This window comes from Scyliorhinus canicula, chromosome 5, assembly GCF_902713615.1.
Source record: "Scyliorhinus canicula chromosome 5, sScyCan1.1, whole genome shotgun sequence".
NCBI lineage: Eukaryota > Metazoa > Chordata > Chondrichthyes > Carcharhiniformes > Scyliorhinidae > Scyliorhinus > Scyliorhinus canicula.
In genome coordinates, this window is record NC_052150.1 from 152,287,772 (window position 1) to 152,312,397 (window position 24,626).

The following is a 24,626-nucleotide window of genomic DNA, read 5'->3' on the forward strand; positions in this document are numbered from 1 at the left end:
TCAACCATGCGATGTCTTGTAGCTCCTAGAAGTTTGAAACAATCTCAATTTTTTGGACCAAAATAATTCTAGGTTCTTGGCAGCAGTGGGAAATGACCTTGTGACAGTACTGTAAAGGGCTGCAGCAGTTTAATCTGGAATTACTGTGAATGTGGAACCAACTGTTCAGCAAAATTTGAAAAATGAACCATGTGCTTATGATATGTAGCTCACTAGTGAATTCCTATCGTCAAGTGCATAAAAGCGAGACTTCCATCCCTTTCTTGGGCAGAAGTCCCACCATAGAGAGCTGCCAGCCACCTGATTGTAATCCCCGCAGCAGCAGTCAGAAGCAATCATCACTACAGGCAGTTCCCACCACACAGAGTCCTGGTAAGTCTGGGGTCTCAGTCCAATATGATGTGGCCTCCACCCTAACCATGGGTAAAATACCACCTGGAGCTTAATGTGGACCTTGAGTGGCCACTTAAGAGGCTCAAAAGGTCCAACGGCTGCCTGACGCCTTCCCCACCTTCGTAAAATTTTAGAACGGTCATGAGCAGTAGGGCATGTTCACTAGCTGGATCTTATGTGCCCTGCAATCAAATCTGCAAGCAGAGGGGTAAAAGATTTAGCCCCGGCACCAACTTCATCTGCCAACCATGTCCATAATTTTCTTGACACTAAATAACATCTACTTTGTAAATTCGTATTTTGTAATATTTTATAATTATTGGAACATATAGGTTAACTTCTAACATTGAGATGAACTTAAATCAGTTGGGAATTAAATGTGATCTAAATACAGCCGGGCGTCAGGGTATGTAGGGTTTCCAGTAGGTATTAAAATTAAATGCAGCCTAATTTTTTTTTAAAATCAGCTTTCAAGAGAAGCACAATTTTTATTAACACGTCAATCTAGGCTCAAATCTATTCCAATGGGCTTCAGGGGTAGCACAACAACCAAGAGTTAAATAAATAATAAATGTAGCCAGAAGATAATTGATTTTAGAAGTCAATTCACCCTCAATACATACAAGTGGGGTTTGGCAGAAGCAGGCCAATTGGGAATTAATGAATTCAACATTTATATCCTGCATATCAGGTGTTAAGAGGAGTGCACCAACAGTAAATTAGTGAATTAAATACATTTTGATAAATATATCTAATGCAGCTTCAGGTGCAGGATATCATTCACAAATCAAACAAAATATATAACAATGAAGCATGCCTCAGTGACAGCTCAACTGCTTTGAACTAGTTTTAATTTCTGTCACAACCATGCCATATCCACCTTTCGTGGATGGGAGATTTAACATTTAAAAAGGCTAAACATTTTGTCTTCCAACTTTGTATGAAACCTGCATGTTTTTAAGTTCCACTAAATTGTCTTAAATGTCATATTTGTGTGTCTGTTACCTCGAGACTCAATTAATCCAATGCTGGTCTCCCACATTCTACACTTCTTCAACTTGAGGTCATCCAAAATTCTTTTTATTATTTTATTTTTCCAATTAAAGGGCAATTTAACATGGCCAACCCACCTACCCTGCACGTTTGAGTTGTGGGGGTGAGATTCAAGCAGACGGGCATTGGGCAGCACGGTAGCATAGTGGTTAGCACAATTGCTTCACAGCACCAGGGTCCCAGGTTCGATTCCCCGTTGGGTCACTGTCTGTGCGGAGTCTGCACGTTCTCCCCGTGTGTGCATGGGTTTCCTCCGGGTGCTCCGGTTTCCTCCCACATTCCAAAGATGTGCAGGTTAGGTGGATTGGCCATGCTAAATTGCCCTTAGTGTCCAAAATTGCCCATAGTGTTGGGTGGGGTTACTGGGTTATGGGGATAGGGTGGGGGTGTGGGCTTGGGTTGGGTGCTCTTTCCAAGGGCCGGTGCAGACTCGCTGTGCCGAATGGCCTCCTTCTGCTCTGTAAATTCTATGAAAGACATGGGGAGAATGTGCAAACTCCACGCGGACAGTGACCCGGGGCCGGGATTGAACCCAGGTCCTCGGCACCATCAGGCAGCAGTGCTCGGTCATCCAAAATTCTACTGGCTGTCCCATCTCTCTATCAGCCCTGTACTCGCTGGCTTACACGGTCTCCTGGTCAACTAACATCTTGGATTTTATATTCTTATCCTTGTTTTCAAATCCCTCCACGGCCTTGACCCTCCCTATCTTAAAATCTTCTCCAGTCCCACATTCCTCAAAGAGACCTGCACTCCTTTAATTGTGCATCCCTAATGTGAACTGCTCCACCACTGATGATCCACCATTGGAGACAATGCCTTTAGTTGCCTAGGGCCCCAAGCTCTCTAGAATACCTACTCTCCTTACACTTCTCCATCTCGCTTTCCTCCTTTAAGGCACTCCGGAAAGCTTTTGGTTATCTGACCTAATATCTCATTCTGTGGCCCAGTATCATACTTTACGACACTCCTGTGAAGCACTTTGAGATGTTTCATTACATTAAAGGCACTATACATAAATTATTGTTGTTTTTACAGATTAAAAGCAGTGACAAATCTCAACAGAATTGCAGAATGTACCATTCAGCAAGTTATGAGCATGAATGAAAACCACTATCACAAGTAGTATAAACAATCTTGAGTTTTCAATGCACAAAACTAATATTAAGTAAGCAAGAACTAAAATGTTCTTCAAAGATAACTTTGTAATCAAACTAATGTATGTTTTATCGTAGATGTGGTTCTTCAAATGAAAGGCCGGGTAAATAACCACACACAGCTAAAGAGAAAACCATCTATTGGAAAGCTATTTAGGAACAAATCAAAAGCAAGTCTCATTCTCTGATGTATTCCATTCAGCTGTCTCTCTCTCATTTGTTTACAATTTGAATTTTAAAAAACATTGTTCGTATTAACAAGACAAAAGTTATGAAAGGACCATACCATCTTGTGCCTGATTTAAACATGTATGTTTATTAACTTTCATTCTAAAAATTAATACCTTATTGATAATAAAAGTAAACCAATATTTCTCCCCTTGTCTGCATGGGTTTCACCCCCCACAACCCAAAGATATGCAGGTTAGGTGGATTGGCCATGCTAAACTGCCCCTTAATTGGAAAAAAAATTGGGTACTCTAAATTTATGAAAACATTTAAATAAAGTAAACCAATATTACAGGCAGAGATTTATTTACATATCTCTACTTGCAGTCAATAGGAACCAAAAAAAATCTTTACTATTTCCTGGAGAAGTCCTATTCAAACGGCTTCCCTTTTTTTTAGGGCAAATGTAAATTTGCCCCAACCAAACCCTCCCCTTGCCTAAATTGTACTGTTTAACTAAGCAGAAGCAAATTATAGGTCTAACTCACTGAAACTGCAATTCACAAACATTTACAATGGCTGATGCTTTCTGATTAAATGAGTCCTCTAACATCTGGCTTAAAATCAGTCCAATAAATGTGTTGAGAAATAAAATCTGTGAAAAAACCTCAATAGGTTAAACATGTTCATAACCAAAATGCAAGCTCCTATCAGACAGGGGAGGTAGTGGCACAGTGGTATTATCGCTGGACTAGTAATCCAGAGACCCAGGGTCATGCTAATTCTTTTTCTAAAATAAATTTAGAGTACCCAATTCATTTTTTCCAATTAAGGAGCAATTGAGCGTGGCCAATCCACCTAACCTGCACATCTTTGGGTTGTAGGGGCGAAACCCACAACAACATGGGGAGAATGAGGGCAATGCTAATTCAATAAAAATCTGGAATTAAAAGTCTAATGATAACCATGAAATCATTGTCAATTGTCGTAAAAACCCATCAGGTTCAATAATAATAATAATAATAGCTTATTGTCACAAGTAGGCTTCAATGAAGTTACTGTGAAAAGCCCCTAGTCACCACATACCGGCGCCTGTTCGGGGGGGGCGGTATGGGAATTGAACTTGCGCTGCTGGCAATGTTCTGCATTACATGTCAGCTATTTAGCCCACTGTGCTAAACCAGCCTCTAATGTCCTTTCGGGAAGGAAATCGGTTGTCCTTGCATGGTCTGGCCTACATGTGACTCCAAATCTGATATGCGGTTGACTGTTAAATGCCCTCAGGGATGGGCAATAAATACTGGTACAGCCAGCGACACCCACAAATAAAAAAAGACACAACTGAACTGATGAACTGAAGAATTCCAGTGACAATTTCTCACAAATACAAATCGATAATTCCAATGCTGGAAAGGCTTTTGAGGCACTAAACACCACTATTATAATCAATTACTTTCATTACTTACAGATATTGTTTTCATTTTTTTTTAATTGATAGTGATGATTGACAGTGAAATATCAAGGTCAGATGTGCCAAAATAGTATGATGAGCACCTGACACCAAACCAAACATCCACTGAAATCAGAAGTAGCTTTACAGAGCCTTGTATTCTCAGAATTGTCTCGGTTAGTGGTTGGTCACATGCCACAGCAGAGCAAGTGATTTGTATAGGATGACGGTCTTTGTAGCGAACAGGCTTCATGGCGCAATGGGCTTTTCTCATCCAGCTACACAGTGCTACTTGATTTCAATGTCAACAAGTTCCATACAACTAAGATTTGCAAAACTGCATCTGAACAGATCTATCTTTCAATCTATTTGCATTACTGAAAAGTTTTGTCTTGTAAGCTAAGTTCTATAAAATTAACTTAATACTTATTAAGTGCCAACCAGTTTGCTTCCTAAAAATATCTAATTAAATAGAACATTTAAAATTTTTGATTTGCCTTTCAGTATCACATTTCATTTGAAGTTTGCGTAGTATGAATATTTGTTCCACTGTGTATCATTAAAGATTACTATTTTTGTATAGCATACAAACACACACTTCCTTAAAACATTTTCTCATGATAATCTTTTAAGAGTTCAGTGTCATAGTCCCCAGGGGAAGTAGAATTTAAGCAATGCCAAATCTTACAGAATAATTTCTGTAATGATAGAATAATTCTCAGAACCTGTCTTTGACAATCACAAAACAAGCTGCATTGCAAGCACCAAGGGATAGAATGGGGATGTCTAGCAGGTGCTGTAGTTTATCACAAAACCATCTAAAATAATTGGAAGTGACAACCAGCAGCACCACAAATGATTTATTAGTCTTTCACTCAGCTTCCTCGGGGCCAGAATAAATAATTTACTGAGTCAGTGTCTTCAAATCATTAATTCTTCTCCATGGATCCAAAATGCATTAAACTCTGGTGGGTATTTCATAGCATTAAAATACAATACAAAGGGATTTTTCCCCACTTAACAGTATATAAAGGTTAAGTAGTCATACCAAAAGCACAATATATCCTATACAATATTCTATCAATATATTAATATAGCCACCTGGAATGCTGCCAATTTCATTGTCACTGATGATGCTGAGGAAAATATGCTGCTGTTCCTGATTAGCTTTAAATAATTCTGCGTCAAAAGCTTGGAAATAGTGCGATTAGTACAGCAACGCTTCTCAATAGCTTAAAAACCTATAATGAAGAAATAGGCCCAGAGTGCAAAATTAACTCCCATTTTCAGTTTTGTCTTTCAGATTGTAAATTTGAAATTTTAAAAGTTGTACATGCCTAAAGATCTAATCAAATGAAGCAATTTAATTTTAAGTAATTAAGACTCAGATTCACTGAATTTTAATTTGAGATAATCTATTTATTGATTTTAGAAAAGCCACACACGGTGCACATGTGCATCAGCACCCACTGCATGTCATTTATGAATAACTACATCCAGCCAAAAGCTGGAACTGAAGCAACTTGTGTTTTGCAGCAATTTATTTGGTAGCGATATGGCTTCAAAATTAATTTTACAGCCTTAATCAGCTGAAACAATATCTGAATTTTAAAATTAATGGAGAAGAACTATTTGTCTGGAAAACATAACATTTGTGCAGATTTCTTATTATCAAAATTCCAAGCACACTGAGGTGAGCTGGCAAATATGGTTACAGAAACACTTTGGGTGGGATTTGCCACCCCCCATGCAGCGTGTTTTGTTGTGGCGGAAGCCACCCCCCATTGGCCGGCAGCAGGATTTTCCCGTCCCGCCACTGTCAACGGGGTCTCCCGTTGTTCACACTCTTTGCGGCCAGGGAGCCTGCGGTGGGGGATCGCCATTGGCAGGACCAGAAGATCCCACCAATGGGAACAGCCAGAAAATCCCACCCCTTAGATTTTAACTTTTGAAAATTTGAAAGGCCCAAATGTTATAGCAATAAACAATGAAATATTTAGAAAAGGGATTATGTTTGAGGAAGTCACCCTCCTGAGCACTTTTTAAATCCTGGAGCTTAATTGCCAATTCTAAATTCATCTTTCCTGAGCAAACCTAAGCAGAAGCCACACTTTTGACAAAGCAATCAAAGAAGATGCTCCCCACTTGATTTTTCAAAAAATAGCTTTCTGCTTTTTACAGGCTTTTTTAGGCACCAGGCAACAATATAAGATAGAGATAAGTTACTTAAGAATAATATAAAAATTATATTTGAATTAATTGTTTACTCCATTGGGCTTCCTCCAAGATGTCTATTTTGATCTTCTGTCTCAACCAACATTCACAATCTTACTTCTCATAGGATTGATGGTAGTGTTAAGAAAAAAGGAGTAATACAATTTCTATTGAATTGCAACCCAAAGCACAATACTAATAAGTCTTCTTGAACTGTCAAATTTTATTTGTATGTGCTACAGACAAGTTTTATCATGTGCCTAAAGCACCTGTTTTAGAAACATACATAGAAAATACATTCATTCGGCCCTTGGAGCCTGCTCCTCCATTCATTATGATCATGGCTGATCATCAAGTTCCTGATCCCACTTTTCCCCCCATATCCCTTGATCCCATTAGCCCCAAGAGCTATATCTAATTCCTTCTTGAAATCACACAATGTTTTGGCCTCAACCACTTTCTGTGATAGTGAATTCCACAGATTCACCACACTCTGGGTGAAGACATTTCTCCTCACCTCAGTCCCATAAGGTTTACCCCTTATCCTCAAACTATGACCCCTAGTTTTGGACTCCTCTACATTCTTTCTGAATCTACCCTGTCTAATTCTGTTAAAATTTTGTAAGTTTTTGAGATCCCCTCGCACTTATCTAAACTCATTGAATACAATCCTTTTTTTTATAAATTTAGAGTACCCAATTCATTTTTTTCCAATTAAGGGACAATTTAACGTGACCAATCCACCTACCCTGCACATCTTTGGGTTGTGGGGGCAAAACCCACGCAAACACAGGGAGAATGTACAAACTCCACATGGACAGTGACCCAGAGCCGGGATCGAACCTGGGACCTCGGCGTCGTGAGACTGCAGTGCTAACCACTGCACCACCGTGCTACCCTCAATGAATACAATCCTAAACGACTTAGTCTCTCATCATAGGACAGTCCCGCCATCCCAGGAATCAGCCTGGTCAATCTTTTCTGCACTCCCTCCATAGCAAGAACATCCTTCCTCAAATAAAGATACCAAAACTGCACACCATACTCCAAGTGTGGCCTCACCAATGCCCTATACAATCGCAGTAAAACATCTCTATTCTTGTACTCAAATCCTCTTGCTATAAGGCCAACATACCATTTGCCTTCTTTATTGCCTGCTGTATGTGCGCTTACTTTCGGCGACTGACACATGAGAACACCAAGGTCTCAATTTACACCCATTCAGACAATAATCTGCCTGCCTATTTTTCTACCAAAGTGGATAACTTCACATTTATCCACATTACACTGCATCTGCCATGCATGTGCCCACTCATTCGGCCTGTACAAATCCCACTGAAGCATCTCTGCATCCTCCTCACAGCTCACCCTCCCATCCACATTTGTATCATCTGCAAATTTGGAGATAATACATTTAGCCCCCTTGTCCAAATCATTAATATATAATGTGAACAGTTGGGGTCCTAGTTGGGATCCCCGCGATACCCCATTACTCACTGCCTGTCAATCAGAAAAGGACTCATTTATTCCAACTTTTTGCTTCCTGACTGCTAACCAGCTTTCTATCCATCTCAAGATACTACCCGTAATCCCATGCGCTTTAACTTTACATATTAATCTGCTATGTGAGACTTTGTTGAAAGCATTCTGAATATCTAAATAAACTATATCCACCAGTTTTCCGTGATCAACTCTACTAGTTACATCTTAAAGAATTCTAGTAGATTTGTCAAGTATGATTTTACTTTTGTAAATCCATGCTGACTTTGTCTGATTACACCACTGCTTTCCAAATGCTGTGCTATGAAATCCTTGGTAATGCACTCTAGCAAATTCCCTACTACCCTTGTTAGGCTCACTGGTCTATAGTTCTCTCTACCTCCCTTTTTGAATAGCGGGGTTACATTCGCTATCCTCCAATCTGTGAGAACCATTTCAAAGTCCAAAGAATTTTGGAAAATGACCACCAATGGATTTACTATTTTTAGGGCCACTTCCTTAAGTACTCTGGGATGACTATTATCAGGCCTTGGAGATTTGTCTGCCTTCGATCCCATTACTTTTCCCAAAACCATTTCTTTACTAATATTAATTTCCTTCAGCTCTTCACTAAACCTTGTGTTGCTCAGAACTTCCAGTACATTATTCATGTCTTCCTTTGTGAAGACAGAAGCAAAGTACGAATTTAGTTCTTCAAACAGTTCTTTGTTCCCTGATACGAGTTCCCCCATCATAGGGTCGAAATCCTGGAACCCAGGGTCCCCCGCTCCCTCCCCAACACCAACACCGGGCAAACCCGGCCCGATCGCGGCACGCAAAAATTCCAGCTTGGCACTCTGGCAGTGCCAACCTGCCAGTGCTCCTGCCAGCACCATCTGGGCACCTTGACAGTGCCAGGCTGGCACCCAGGTGGCACTGCCAGGGTGCTAGGCTGCCACCAGCAGTGCCAGGACACCACACTGCCCAAAGGGCATGCAGCTGGGGGCCTCCGATCCCCTTGAAGACCCCCACGGGTGCCGTTCCCTTTGGTCCCCATTTGTGGCACCCAGTATCAAATGGCACTCGCCCAAGGTCCCCGAGGAAAAGGTATTGAGTCCCAAAGCCTCAAGTACCTTGGGAATCTTCACATTAGAGTAAGGCTTACTGCCTTGCTCTAATATGCATATTTGCCAAATACTGATCCTGCCCATTGTGGGCGGGATTCCCCTTGCAACGTCTCGCGAGATTGTGTTGAAATCTCGTGAGGCTATGCAAGTCGGGTAGATCCCGGGAGCGGGATCTCCTGGCTTTCATCATCCACACTGCGCCATGGCTGCTTTTCTGGTGAAGTGTGGCCGGAAAATCGCGCCCAAAGCATTTTGTAATACTTCTGGAAGATATGTTAAGAGATAATAACAATACACATTTTTCTGATATTCCACCCCTAGATCAGAAAGTAAGTTTCTTCCCTCCAAAAATATATAAAATGGATGACTAATTATTGTTCTAGAAAATATACTAGCTTTTCAAACTGCTTCAGCTTTACTAAGTGAGAATTCAAGGCTTTCAGATTAAGCAGGATGGTTTTAGCCGAAATGAGGGTAAAAGCCAGCTATTTTAAACTATTACCCAGAGCAGGTCGAATGAAACCCGAGGAAATACAAAGAAACAAAAGAACAAAGAAAAGTACAACACAGGAACAGGCCTTTCGGCCCTCCAAGCCTGCGCTGACCATGCTGCCCGTCTAAACTAAAATCTTTTATACCGGGGTCCGAATCCCTCTATTCCCATCCTATTCATGTATTTGTCAAGATGCCCCTTAAACGTCACTATCGTCTCTGCTTCCACCACCTCCTCCGGTAGCGAGATCCAGGCACCCACTACCCTGTGTGTAAAAAACTTGCCTCGTACATCTCCTCTAAACCTTGCCCTTTGCACCTTAAACCTATGTCCCCTAGTAATTGAACCCTCTACCCTGGGAAAAAGTCTCTGACGATCCACTCTGTCTATGCCCCATATAATTTTGTAGACCTCTATCAGGGCGCCCCTCAACCTCCGTTGTTCCAGGGAGAACAAACCGAGTTTATTCAACCTCTCATAACGAAAGAACTTTGGAGAACTGCTTATGGATTAGATTTTGGCTAAAATGAAACAAACTTTCAGAATCCACTCATCCCATGACTTTTAGATTGGATGACAATAGCTTCCCACCCACTTTTGAAATTTACGGCCTCAGGATTAGTAAACCAAGTTCATCTCGTTTGGCAGGCGGGTGTAAAGTGGTGTTACGGAAATGGATATATTTAATTCATGAGTTTATATTTATATAGAATCTCGAATGTAGTAAAATATCAATGTTTCACGGGAGCATTATTATATAGAATTTGAGTGGGGTTGGGGATGTGGGTGGAGAGCAATGGCAGGAAATGGCCTGTGAAATCCTGTGACTGGCACACAGTTCAAAGGGTTGGATGTGAATGTGTTTGAGAGGTACATAGAGGGGCAAATTAAGGGAGGTTAGGAGGGCAGTGAATTCACAGAAGTGGAGCATGATGAATTGAGCTGGATGTTGAAATCACGGAGGATGAACAGTTACTCATTGCAGAGGACAAGGGAGGAAAGCTGTGAAGATATTTTGGTGAGTGCACTTTTATGATACTTGAGTGGGTGGCAGAGGTGAAGATTTTAAATGAGAGGAGACCAAAATGGAAAAGGGTAAGATGTTCAAAGGAGCAGAAGGCACCAGAGGACCAGAAGGTGCAGGGCAGGGGGAGTTCATTTAGGGGGATGGTATCATCACCCCTCAGTAAGAGATCCATCAAGGCCACAATGTCATGCAATCATCCACAAAAAAGGGTGAATTTGTGGCAAAGTTACTTATTTTAAGAAGTTGTGGGTTATTTGATTCAGTATGCAGTTGATAGTTTTAGAATGCTTTGGATTGCCTTATTTGCTCTGGTGGAATTGATCCCAGCTGTCAAAGTGTGAGCTGAGTATTCAGAGCTCGTTATTGGCCTGCAGTCACCTCAGTGAAATGGAAGCTCTTGATAAAAATATTTCTCATTCAGTTTTGTACTTACAGAGCATCAGCTAGGCAGGGAAAAACCTCAAGGATGAACTGTGTAATTGTAAGAACATTGGGTTAACACAGCACAGTGGAAATGTGCTCTAGAGTGCAGTCTTCATTTTTTAATTGACACGAGATCACTTTATTCAATTTAAAAACTGAAATCCAATGGCTCCAGAGACATGGACATTTTTTATGACCTAAGCTGCAGCGATATAGCAATATAACTAATGGAATATTGGGTATGAGGTGGAGCCAAGTACATAATAATAGTTTCTGATGATAAATCTGAAATTGTTTAAGAAGAGGTCTAAGCTCTGATCGCATAAAATTTATTTTCTGGTGTGGCATGCATTTTGGTAAATTTTGTTTTCTAAAAATTTCAGTACAATGTTCAGCTTTTTTTGTGTGTGCTGTGATTCAGCACAACAGCAACTGTCCAAGCCACAACTGATTTACTTAGTGTATTCAGGTGATACTCAGTATATAGATCAACTTGCATTTACAGAGCACCTTCAAAGTAGCAAAATAATCCCAAGGTTAATCACACAAGACATATTTTGCCACCAAAACACAATATACTAGGACATATGACAAAAACTTTGATCAAAGAGCGAGGTTTTGAGGAACCTCTTAAAGAAGGAAACAAAGCTCCGTGCCTTGGCAATTGAAGGCACAGCCGCCAATGATGGAGCAATTAAAACTGGGGATGCCCATGTGGTTGGAATTAGAAGAGCGCAGATACCTCTTACAGTTGTAGGACTAGAGGAGGCAACAGTCAGAAGGAGAGGATTTGAGAACAGGGATGGGAACATTTAAAACCAAGGTATGCTTAAACCAATATATGGTGGCGAACTTAGGGGTGACAGGTTAAGAAGATTTGGTGCCAGTTAAGACATAGGCAGCAAAGTTTTCAACTAACTTGTATTTGTGGAAGGCAGAAGATGAGAATCCATCCTGGAGGGAGCATCGGAGATCAGGAGGCCATTAAAAATGTTCCCAACTGTACAAAACAGGGAGATGTGCGGCCTCGGATGCACATTCCCTGTTCAGGTCCCTTATTCAACGCGAGTCGCTAAATGTGGCTAAACGGGCTCGCTAGTGGACTTTGTTCCCTATTGGGAGAATCGTGCCTAGGCGTTTAAAAATCTTCCCTCCACACTTCTATCAGTAACAAAATTATTGAGGATGGGGACTGTTTGACTGATGGTCAAGAAATATTCAGTCAGAGGGCAGCACAGTGGCGCAGTGGGTTAGCCCTACTGCCTCACGGCCCTGAGGTCCCAGGTTCGATCCCGGCTCTGGGTCACTGTCCGTGTGGAGTTTGCACATTCTCCCCGTGTCTCTGTGGGTTTCACCCCCACAACCCAAAGTTGTGCAGTGTAGGTGGATTGGCCCCTTAATTGGAAAAAATGAATTGGGTAATCTAAATTTATAAAAACAAAAACAAAAAAAAAAGAAATATTCAGTCAGGTAATGAAGTGTTAGTTGACTTTCCATTTAGCACTGGGCCTCACAAATGCATATGGTTGGGCAACCAATGGGGAGAGTGTGGGGTGGCAGAGCATTGGAGTGAGATGCACATGTGAAGCTTCCAGGAATATATCCAATCAGAGCAGGCAATTCTAATGTCTGCAGCTTCCATAGCCAATAAATGAAATGAAAATCGCTTATTGTCACGAGTAGGCTTCAATGAAGTTATTGTGAAAAGCCCCTCGTCGCCACATTCCAGCGCCTGTTCAGGGAGGCTGGTACGGGAATTGAATCGTGCTGCTGGCCTGCCTTGGTCTCCTTTAAAAGCCAGCGATTTAGCCCAGTGTGCTAAACTAGCCCCAGATAGCAAATAATAATGATCTGGAAGCAACAAAATAGAGCATTAATAAAAACACATCCAGGTGAACTAATTTTATTCCTACAACATCATTGCATTCATTGACTTGACCAAAGTATTCAACTCAGTAAATCATGAAGCTCTATAGATTGTACTCCAAAGATTTGGATTTCCAGGCATCTTCACCACAATCCTGCAATTGCTTCATGATGATATAACTGCAACTGTTGAGAGTGGGAGATCTGAAAAAGATGCCTTCAAAATCCAAACTGGTGTCAAGCAAGGGTGTGAAAGCCCCCATGCTATTTACAATCTGACTATTCACCTCCATCAAAGATCAACTGACCTCTAGCCTCAACATTAAATACCATGTAGGTGGAAAATTGTAATCTCAACCCATGCCAAAAATAAACTGATCATAGATATAGAACATAGAACATACGGTGCAGAAGGAGGCCATTCGGCCCATCGATTCTGCACCAACTCATTTAAGCCCTCACTTCCACCCTATCCCCATTACCCAATAGCCCCTCCTAACCTTTTTGATTTCTAAGGGCAATTTATCATGGCCAATGTACCTAAGCAGCACGTCTATGGACTGTGGGAGGAAACTGCCACACCCGGAGGAAACCCATGCAGACACGGGGAGAATGTGAAGATTCCGCACAGACAGTGACCCAGCGGGGAATCAAACCTGGGACCCTGGTGCTGTGAAGCTACAGTGCTATCCACTTGTTGCCGTGCTACATTAGCTACAGTTTGCGGATGAATGTCTACTGTACACTAGATTTGCAAACCACTCCGATTTCTCCAATTCTGCAAATAAGAATCTTGGCCGGTCCGTCAACGTTCCCAAAAGAAAACCTATATACCAACTCACTTCTGGTCAATCAAATATTTTCTCTCCTTTTTATGTTGAAGGAGGAAACTCTGAAATATGTTGAGCATTCCCACACCTTGGCAGCCACTTCTCTCAAAAGGCCACCACTGACAAAGAAATCAAACACCAGTCAGCTGCACCAGTTCAACCTTCTACAAACTAAGGTGAAAGCTTGACAATAAAGATCTCCACGAATCAATAAAAGTCCGAGTGTGCAGAGTAGTTGTCGGCATCACACTCCTAAACTGCAACGAGATCTGGACTATGCACTGAGACACTAACAGTGCTAGAAAAATGCCATAGGCAATGCCTCTGCCGCAAGAGCGACATGGTAGCACAGTGGTTAGCACTGTTGCTTTACAGCACCAGGGTCTCAGGTGTGATTCCCAGCTTGGGTCACTGTCTGTGTGGAGTTTGCATTTTCTCCCCCTCTCTGCATGGATTTCGTCTGGGTGCTCCGGTTTCCTCCCACAGTTCAAAGATGTGCAGGTTAGGTGGATAGGGTATGCTAACTTGCCCTTTGTGTCCAAACAGGTTAGATGGGGTTACTGGGTTACGGGGATAGGGTGGAGGTATGGGCTTAAGTTGCTCTTTCCAAGGGGAGGTGCAGACTCGATGGGCCGAATGGCCTTCTTCTGCACTGTACATTCTATGATCCTTTGCATTCAATGGGTGGACTGTCGAGGGTGGACTGTCGAACAACCACTACTGTCCTTTTTGAAGCCAGTGCCCTAAGCACTTATGCAAAACTCCTGCAAAATCAATTTTAACGGACTGGACAGTGTCCGGATGACCAAACAATGTCTACCCCACCAGGATCTCAACTTTCAAATGGGCAATGTCCCAAGGGAGGACAACAAAAACATTCCAAAGGCACCCTGACAAACTCCTCGATGTACAGCGGCATTGATCTTAATGACAGAGAGGAGCTTGCTACCAATCATTTTACAACTTGTCCTTCAAACTGAATCGTGGTCTGAGTCTCACGTCCCAACGACGAGGCAGAGCGATGGCAAAGAGAAAAAAAGGAAGCAACTGCTGCATTCCAGATTCCACCAACTCATACAACACCTACCCCATGTGCCTAAAGATGTGAGAGTCAAGAATTGGCCTGGTTAGGCACAGGAAGATCCATGACAGAAACCGGCAATGATTAGTAGATATCATTCTCAAATTGAGGACTAGCCAATGACACCTCGAGGACAAAAAAAATCTCATTGCATTTTAGCCATGTCAGCTATGGCTCAATCTGATCCTATTTATAGGAGCACAAGTGAATCCCGGTTAATACCTACCACGTGAATACAATTAAAAAACAATTAATACACAATTAGTGGTATCTGTCCCTCAGGTGTGCTTTAGAGAGCCCATGACATTATTTTGAAAAAGAGCAGGAAAGTTACCTCCAGTACCTTGGACAATATTTAGTCTACCAATTACTACAAAATAAATTATCTGGTCATATAATTTTGGTTGTCACCATACCAGTGCTTGAGAAAGTGCACAAGAGACAGTCAAGACACAAGCTTCAAAAAATACCTCCGAGAGAGCATCTTAGAGTTATACAAGATACTTAAAGAAAAAACGGTAAAACGGAGGCAATGCTTTCAGTCAAGAAGCCTGATAAACCAGTATGCACCTTTTTATTAGAAAGCTCCATATTTCACTTGGAATGTTAGCACCACCATTTCTGTAAACAGGACCACAATTTCAACTCTATTATGCATAACCATCTTCTCGTAAATAATGTAAAATATGTCAACAAAAACATATCAAAATCCATTACTGTTGTAGACGATCTTGGTTTAATAAATCACTATATTTTTAAAGGAACTATGACATAAATTGTGAAACAAAGCTTCAGTAAAAATGATTTTTTTTCTGTGCATAATGTATGAACTTATTGTCATGGTATCTGTTGGCTATATAATGCATTACCACAAACAATTTAGGTGGCTTTTTCACATTGAAGAATCTTAACACTGGGTATTCTTTTTGCCCTATTTCACCAAAGAAGTAAAGATTTATTGCCTTCCAGCTTTTTGGAAAAATAAAGCTTTAGATAGTTTTAGTATCAAACATTCTAACCATTGTAATTGCTACATTTGTGATTTTGGATAGAAACTTATTCAAACCTACATTTTAATAAGTTAATCAAACCTACATTTTACTAAATTAATCAAACCGACATTTTACTAAGTTTCAGCTCTCCTAGTTTCTTGTATTGAAATCCTTTGGTGATTGCCGACACTTCCATTAGTGTAGCTTTTTTTCCCGTTAACAAAACGCCTGTATTTTTCAGTGAGATATCAAACAAAATATTAAAACACACCTTACCTAATCAAAATCAAACATTTTAACTATTTTCTGCAATTAAAAAATAGGTGGCGGATTCATTTAAAAAAAATAAATTTAGAGTACCCAATTTATTTTTTCCAATTAAGGGGCAATTTAGCATGTTCAATCCACCTACCTTGCACATCTTTTGGGTTGTGGGGGCGAAACCCACGCAAACATGGGGAGAATATGCAAAACTCTACACGGACCCAGAGCCGGGATCAAACCTGGGACCTCGGCGCCGTGGGACTGCAGTGTTACGACTGCGCCACCGTGCTGTCCTCGTGGCGGATTCATTTAATAAATGCTATCAATTACTTTATTAAATATATATCTGAGGAAGACATGTAGTATGGTGAAAATAACAGCAATTTAGTTTTGGAAAAAAGTTACTATTCGGTCATCCAAGGACAAAAAATATTAAATTCTTTGTTATACTCTAAGCACCTGGACTGAACTAAGCAAACAATAATATTTTCACAAACATTCAAGCCTATGTAAGAGCACCTAAAAACCTTGAGGGAAAATGCTCATTTAGCTAATTACCTCTGCCCAATCCAGAGTGTCCGATTATTTTTTCTATGGATATCACCGATTGATCCCATCTTTTACAGAACATTGACTAAAAGTCATCAATCCGAAACATCAATTCTGTTTTTCTCTCTCCACAGATGTTGCCAGACGTGCTGAGTCCTTCCAGCAATTTAAGTTTTTATTTCAGGTGGTCAGCATCTGCAGCCTTTTGTACTAATTTTCTTCCCCTATCCTCAATTACACTTTCCTCTCTAAAAAAATGAAAACCAGAGTATAATTTTTCAGTTTTACTTTAATTTAAAGGCAGAGGATATAAGGCGGAGAATTTGGGATTGTCCTTCTTACAGAAAACAAGGTTAAGAGGAGATTTGAAAGAAGAGTTGAAAATCACGAGGGGTCTAGATAGACTAAATAGAGGTAAACAGTTCCCATTGGTGGAAGAGTTGAGAACCAGAGGACACAGATTCAAGGTGACTGGCAAAAAAAATCAAAGGGGACATGGGGGAAAACATTTTCATGTAGAGTTGTAACGATCTGGAATACATTGCCTGAAAGGGAAGTGGAGACAGATTCAATTGTGGCTTTCAAAAGGGAATTCCGCATGCACTTCAAACAAATATTTGCAGGGCTACAGGTAGAGGGACTGGGTGCCATTGCTCTTGCAGAGAACCAGCATGGACCTGGTGGACTGAATGGCCTCTTTCTGTGCTGAAACTATTCTTTAGCTATTAAGTTGATTGATAACAAGCAAATTCTGAAAGAATGAATTACATTGTAAAATATACATTTTTCATTAAGATACAGCAATGGTTAAAGAAAGGTAAAAGTACCACTGGCGCTGCAAATTCAGCTGGATGCTATATCTAAATGACAGAATACATAAAATGTTGATGGGTTGAAATGTCTTCTTTTGTCTGTGACTTTTATTTTTCCTTAAAAGCATGATACCGTCAAAAAAAATTTAAACATTACACTATTTTTAGCGGGCAGCACGGTAGCATGGTGGTTAGCATAAATGCTTCACAGCTCCAGGGTCCCAGGTTCGATTCCAGGCTGGGTCGCTGTCTGTGCGGTGATCATTGCTCGGCACAACATCGAGGGCCGAAGGGCCTGTTCTGTGCTGTACTGTTCTATGTCTATGTCTATTTTTCTTTAACTTCCAACTGGCTTTTTTTGCCTTCAGAATTCCAGCAAAAGGCAGATAAAAATTACAAATGGCTTCAAAGCTCTTCAAAATCATGTATAATTAGGTTAATTTAAATAGGGTAAAATAAGCAAAAGTTTGTCAAATTTTACTCCTGCAGACACACAAGTAGTAACACATTTGGCCCAGAAGAAAACAAAAGAGTTGATGACTATACATAGTTGGGATGATAAGTTTGTGAAGGATTTCCTTTAAAAGCTTGTAAATCAGGGACATTAGGAAAGAACTGGAAAGATCCAGATAATTAAGTTATTATGAAAAAAAAAGGAGCAATGTTGATTCTACAATCATCTGCTTTATCAAAATAAAAAATAATTTTGGAAGCTAATATAGGCAGCAACATATTCAAATATATTTTGAAAGTAATGCAACAAAATATTCTGAAATCTCTGGTCCTTCTTTATTAATCTGACATGCTAAAATCAGAAGTGAAAGAAAACAGATATTGTGAAACAAAACAAAGTAAATTGGAGGCAAAATGGTTGAGAGGCTCATATATAATATAGTATGACCACAGGCAATAAGTTGAAGTAATAAACTGTTGTAGGGGACATTTAATGAAACATATTTTAGCATTTAAGTTTCAAGAAGAATACTAAATTGACTACTTTATGTAGTGCAAGAATGGATTTGATGGGAGTTTACCTACTAAACAGATGCTTGTACGAGACTGGTACTATGCATGATTAAGTCAAATGCCTAGGCAGTTGGGTTAAATAGTCCTTCACTGAGGTTTTGAACAGACTGTAGGTGTTAATATTGCAAATCTCTTCTGGCAAAGTACTTAGAAGAGTACATGCACAGAAAGTGAAACATCTGAATCCAGAACAACAGACTAAGAGAAAAAGGCCAAATAAAAGACGAGCACAAGCTAAATGAGGAAAGAATGTTAACTCTGGGATTCAATTCTCATAAAAGAAACATGTTTGGAAAAGTCTAGTGAATACTCGTTCTGTTGCAACTGCATATTGATATTTAAACAAAAAACATTACTGCACAAGTCTGAGGGTTTGCAGAAAGTGAATTTATGACATGAAAGTATTTAGAATGTAAGAAACAGAAACAAAATTTTACAGTTTAGAAAGAGCCAACCACTTCTGATGTTTCCTGCATTCAGTGTCCTTTTAAATTCTACTCTTTCAGATATTTATGCACCTCTCTTTTTGACACTTCTTTCACTCCCATTCCCCGTCTTAACAAGACTCCATAAAATTAAAATAAAACAATTATTCTACCTTTCCCTTCATTCTTTGGGTGATGTCTCACAATTATCCACTTGTATTTTTTATGGGATGTGGGTGTCGCTGGTTAGTGTCACTTATTGCAATCCCTAATTTTCTAGTTGTTCTTCAGAAGGTGGTGGTGACCTGCTTTCTTGAACCACTGCAGTCCTTGAGGTGGAGGTACACCCAATGTGCTGTTAGAGAGGGTGTTCCAGGATTTGCCCAGTGACAGCGAAGGGACGGCGATATATTTCCAAGTCAGGGTGGTGAATGACTTGGAGGGGAACCTCCAGGTGGTGGGGTTTCCAGGTATCTGCTGCTCTTGCCCATCTAGATGGTAGCGGCCGTGGGTTTCTGTCCTTGAAGTAAACAAGGGGATATAACTTCCTCAGAGTGGCAATCAGCATCAGATTGCACTCATGCCCAATTACTTGCATCGATTTTCTTGCAGGCCTGACTCACCTAACCTTCCAACTCAGGCCAGCTGAGATGCAGGCAGCCCAGCTCGTCCTAGAGGCCCAGCATCAAAGTCCACCCTGTACTGAAGTGAAAGAGGACTAGCTGCCGCAAACCAGATAAATTTAAAGATTCTGTTGAAATTTAAAAGGCAGGGAGAAGGTAAATGGATAGGATTTGAGTGGGGGCATTGGAGGTCCAGCCCAGAGAAGGGCAGACAATCAGGCCTTTGGTGGGGCAGAGGCAGTTACAGTGGAGGGCTTGAACTTGTGGTTGGGCAAGTCAGAGTGGGTCTCCTGGGTTCTTTGCAACAGTTGGCCCAAAGTTAGATGTGGTTTTAATTCTTCTAATGTTTTCTGTATAACTATTGGAACAACCCTATCAGAAACATCTGGGGTATGTTTCATCCCCCCCCCCCCCCCCCCCCCCCCCCTTCCAATCCGACACTGGAGAGCTTGGAGGTTATGGCCCCTTAAGAGTTCTTAGATTTTATCCTTGCCTCAAAGTTTGTGTGAATACAACTAGTGGCATCCACAATGCAGATCAGAAAGTTCAGTCTCTGAGTTCACATCATCACAGATGGCAGTCTTCAGTCAATCCAGTTCACTTAATGTGATGAAGAAACAGCTGAAAGCACTGCATACAGTAAAGGCTATGGGCTCCAACAACATCCTGTAGGTTATTAAAAAAATTTATTTACCGGATGCCAGCATCACTGATTCGGCCAGCATTTATTGCCCATCCCTCAGTTGCCCTTGGGAGTCAGGATGGTGAGTTTCTTGGGAGGGGAACCGGCCAGGTGCTGTTGTTTCCAGGTATCTGCTGCTCTTGTGCTGCTAGATGGTAGTGGTCGTGGGTTTAGAAGGTGCTATCTAAGGAGCCTTGGTGAGTTGCTGCAGTGCATCTTGTAGACGGTACACGTGGCTACCAATGTTTACTGGTGGTGGAGGGATTGAATGTTTCTGGAAGGGATACCAATCAAGTGGGCTACTTTGTCTTGGATGCTGTCGAGCTTTGAGAGTGTTGTTGGAGCTGCATTCAGGCAGGACAGTGGAGAGTATTCCATCTTCATCCTGACGTGTATCTTATAGATGGTGGACAAGCTTTGGGGAGTTAGATGGTGAGTTACTCACCGCAGAATTCCAAACCTCTGACCTGCTCTTGTAGCCACAGTATTTAGAGACAGAAAGCAGGAAACTGTAGACCAGTTGGCACTGCTGCCTCTCAGCACCAGGGACCCATGTTCAATTCCGGCCTTGCGTGATTGTGTGGAGTTTGCATGTTCTCCCCTTGTCTGCATGGGTTTCCTCTGGTTTCCTCAGTCCAAAGTAGTACAGGTTAGGTGGATTGGCCATGCCAAATGGCCCCTTAGTGTCTAAAGGTTCGGTGGGGCTACAAGGTTCTGGGGATAGGGTGGGGAGCGGGCCTAGGCTAGGGTGTTATTTTGGAGGGTTAGTGCAGACTCAATGGACCAGAGGGCCTCCTTCAGCACTGTAGGGATTCTATGATCTGTTATAGAGAAAATGATACGGCTAATGCATTCAGTTTCTGGTCAATGTTAATAGTGGGGGTTTCAGCAATGGTATTGCCATTGAATGTCAAGGAGCAACAGTTAGATCCTCTCTTGTTGGAGATAGTCATTGCCCGTCACTTCTGTGGCACTAATATTACTTGCCACTTGTCAGCCCAAGCCTGCATATTGTCCAGATCTTTCTACATTTGGACATGGACTGCTTCAACATCTGAAGAGTCACGATGGTACTGAACATTGTGCAATCATTATAAGCAAACACCATTACTGCCTCACGGCGCCGAGGTCACAGGTTCGATTCCGGTTCTGGGTCACTGTCAGTGTGGCGTTTGCACATTCTTCCCATGTTTGGGTGGGTTTCGCCTCTACAACCCAAAGATGTGCAGGGTAGGTGGATTGGTCACGCTAAATTGCCCCTTAATTGGAAAACATTAATTGGGTACTCTAAATTTTTTTTTTAAGTAATCAGCAAACATCCCCACTTCTGACCTTATGGTGGAAGGAAGGTCATTGATAAAGCAGGTGGAGCTACACCACTGGCAAAACTGTTCCAGTGCAGGTATGACACTGGCACCTACCCAGCAAAGAAGAAAATTGTCCTGTCCACAAAATGCAGGACAAATCCAATCTGGCTAATTACCACCCCAGCAGTCTTCACTCATCGGTAGAGTGATGGAAAGTGTCACTGACAGTGTTATCAAATGACACTTGCATCTCACCAATAACCTGCTCACTGATGCTCAGTTTGAATCCCGCCAGGACCACTTGGTTTAAAGGCCTCACTATGGTCGTAGTCCAAATATAAGCAATTCTAGAGGTCAGGGTCAGAGGACACTAACTGCCCTTGATAACCAGGCAATATTTGATCATGTGGCATCAAGGAATATTGAAGTTAATGGGATCTGGATACACATTCCAGCACAAAAGGATGATGATTGTGCTTGGCTTGTCCCAGGAATTCTTCAGGACATTGTCTCAGGCCCAATCATCTGTGGTGATAGTACATTGTTCAGTTCCACTCAGAACTATTCAGATAATGATGCAGCCCAAGCCTCATCCATCAAGGCTTGGACTGCATTCTGTCTAGCACCGATAAGTGGAAAGTAACATTCATGCCACATAATTACCAGCCAATGATTATCGCCCACAAGAAAGAATCTGATCACCTCCCCTTAACTTTCAACGACAGGAGGAGACAGTGGTGTAATACTAACGTCAATAGACTACTAATCCAAAAGCCCAGCCTCACGTTCTGGGGACACGGGTTTAAATCCCACCATAACAACTGGTGGAATTTGAATTCAACTAATCAATCTGGAATTATAAAGCTGGCGTCAGTATGAAACCACCATTAATTGCTGCAAAAACCCATATTGTTCTGCCAACCTTAACTGATCTGGTCTACATGTGACACCAGTTCCGCAGCAATATGGTTGACTCTTAACTGCTCTCTGAAGTGCTGTGGCAGTTAGGGATGGACAACAAATGCAAGCCTAGACAGCAGCAGCACATCCCATAAAAGAATATAAAAATAAAAATATAACCATTATTAAATTCCCCATCAACATCCTGGGGGCGTAACCGGTTACCAGAAACGTAACTGGAACAACTTTATAAATACTGTGGCTACAAGAACAGGTCAGACGCTCGGAATTCTGCAGTGTGCAAATCGCCTTCTGACTCCCTACAGCCTATCCTCCATTCACAAGGCAGCATATAATGGGATATTCTCCACTTCCCTGGATGTGTGCATTTCCAACAACACCTAAGAAGCTCCAACCATCAGGAACAAAGCAGCGCTTGATCGGCATCTCATTAACCACCTTAAATATTCACTCCCTCCACAGCAAGCTAATTGTTGCAACAACACGCCAAAAACCTTTCTAAACCCAGAACTCTACCATCTTGGGTGTGTGGGGGAACCCAACAGTTGCAAGTTCCCCTCTAAGTCATACGCCATCCTGACTTTGAAACATTTCGCCATTCCTTCACTGTCACTTGTCAAAATCAATGAACTGCTTCCCAAAAAGCAGTGTGGATGCGCCTAAACTGCATGGACTGCAGTGGCAAACAAGGCAGCCCACCACCACCTTCTCAATTGCAATTAGGAAGAAGGAATAAATGCTGGCCTTGCCAGCAACATTCAAATTCCATGAACAAATACCCCATATGTGCCATTTTTTTGTAAAATCAAACCATAGAGGATAGGACTGACAAGATTGACCAGGCAACAGATTTGCTTTATAACTTAATTGCTCACTTTCACTCTCCAGTTTATGTGCCACTACATTCATATGGCAAATTTATGGCTTGAATCAATTAGCATATCTTGCCATGAATCTCAGGTCTCCCTGGTGACATACAACAAAACTTAAGAGATCCCTTGCTTCGGGAGAAACCGCCTTTCACAAATTGGAGATTTTAAATTGTTAATTCTCTCAGGAATGCAAAAGTGACCATTGGCTTATTTTCTCCACTACTCAATTATCCCCTCCATGCTCACCTCCAAAATTCAGTGCAAGAAGCCTCTTTGTCACCAAGACTGAGACCAACCTCCTTTGCCATGCTCCTCCCATCCATTAACCCACCTGAGCAAAATTCCTATATAGCTCCTCCCCACCTCTCCAAACTCATGCCTCTCTACTTTCTCTATCCTTGATCCCCTCTTATTTTTCAACTACTTAATGGCATTATCTGAAAGCACAACGTTAGTTTTCAAATTTTTGACTTCCGAAAGGACTTGGGTGGTCTTGGTCATAAGTCACTGAGCGTTCACATGCAGATGCAACAAGCCTTTATAGCAAAGCAATTTGAGTACAAGTGAGGAAGTTTTGCTGCAGTTGTATAGAGCCTTGGTGAGACCGCAATGCAACACTGTGTGTAATGTTAAACAAGAGAGGAAATGCTGGCCATTGAGGGAGTGCAATGAAGATTCACCAGACTAATCCCTGGGATGGCAAATTGCCTTTGGAGGAAAGATAGAGGAGAAAGGGCCTATATTCTCCAAAGTTTGAAAGAATGACAGGTGATCTTACTGAAGTGTACAAATTCTTAAAAAAGCTCGACAGAGTAGACGCAAGAAGGATGTTTCCCCTGGCGGGGGATTCTCGAACCAGGGGACATATTCCCAGGATAAAGGGCTGGCCATTTATGACCGAGATGAGGAGGAATCTCTTCACTCAAGAGGTGAATCTTTGGAATTCTCAAGGGGCCTGTGAAGGTTCAGTCATTTTAAGCAGGGATCTCTAGATTCCGATGACATCAAGGGTTACAATGATATTTCAGGAAGATGGCATTGAAGAGGCCCGTTATTTGCTTGTAGAGGGCAAGTTAAAATGTTATGGCTGTTGAGTTCATAAAGAAGTGTCTCTGTGAGGAAGCATATTCCTTTAATTTTCACAAGTGTTTTTGTCCTACTGTTTAAAGGATACCTACCTTTGAAACATTCCAATCCAGCAAAATAAGTTTTTAACTTGAGGTAAAGGAATCTAAGTCATCATGAATAATGACAGGAAAATGGCCATGCTATAATATTTGCTATAAGGCAGGAAGGTACATCAGTAGTACAATGCAATCTCATCTGACAATGTTAGAACCCAAATATTCCTGACAGCACTTTAAATTTATCACCTTGACATTTGCACTTAGA

General features: G+C 41.4%; 1 protein-coding gene across 1 annotated transcript in view; it reads right to left on the reverse strand.

Annotated features, from left to right (window-relative positions):
• The window catches only part of tbc1d5 (TBC1 domain family, member 5), a 604,945-nt gene that overhangs the window by 542,280 nt on the left and 38,039 nt on the right, over positions 1 to 24,626 (reverse strand). The gene's annotated exons all lie outside the window — the stretch shown is intronic.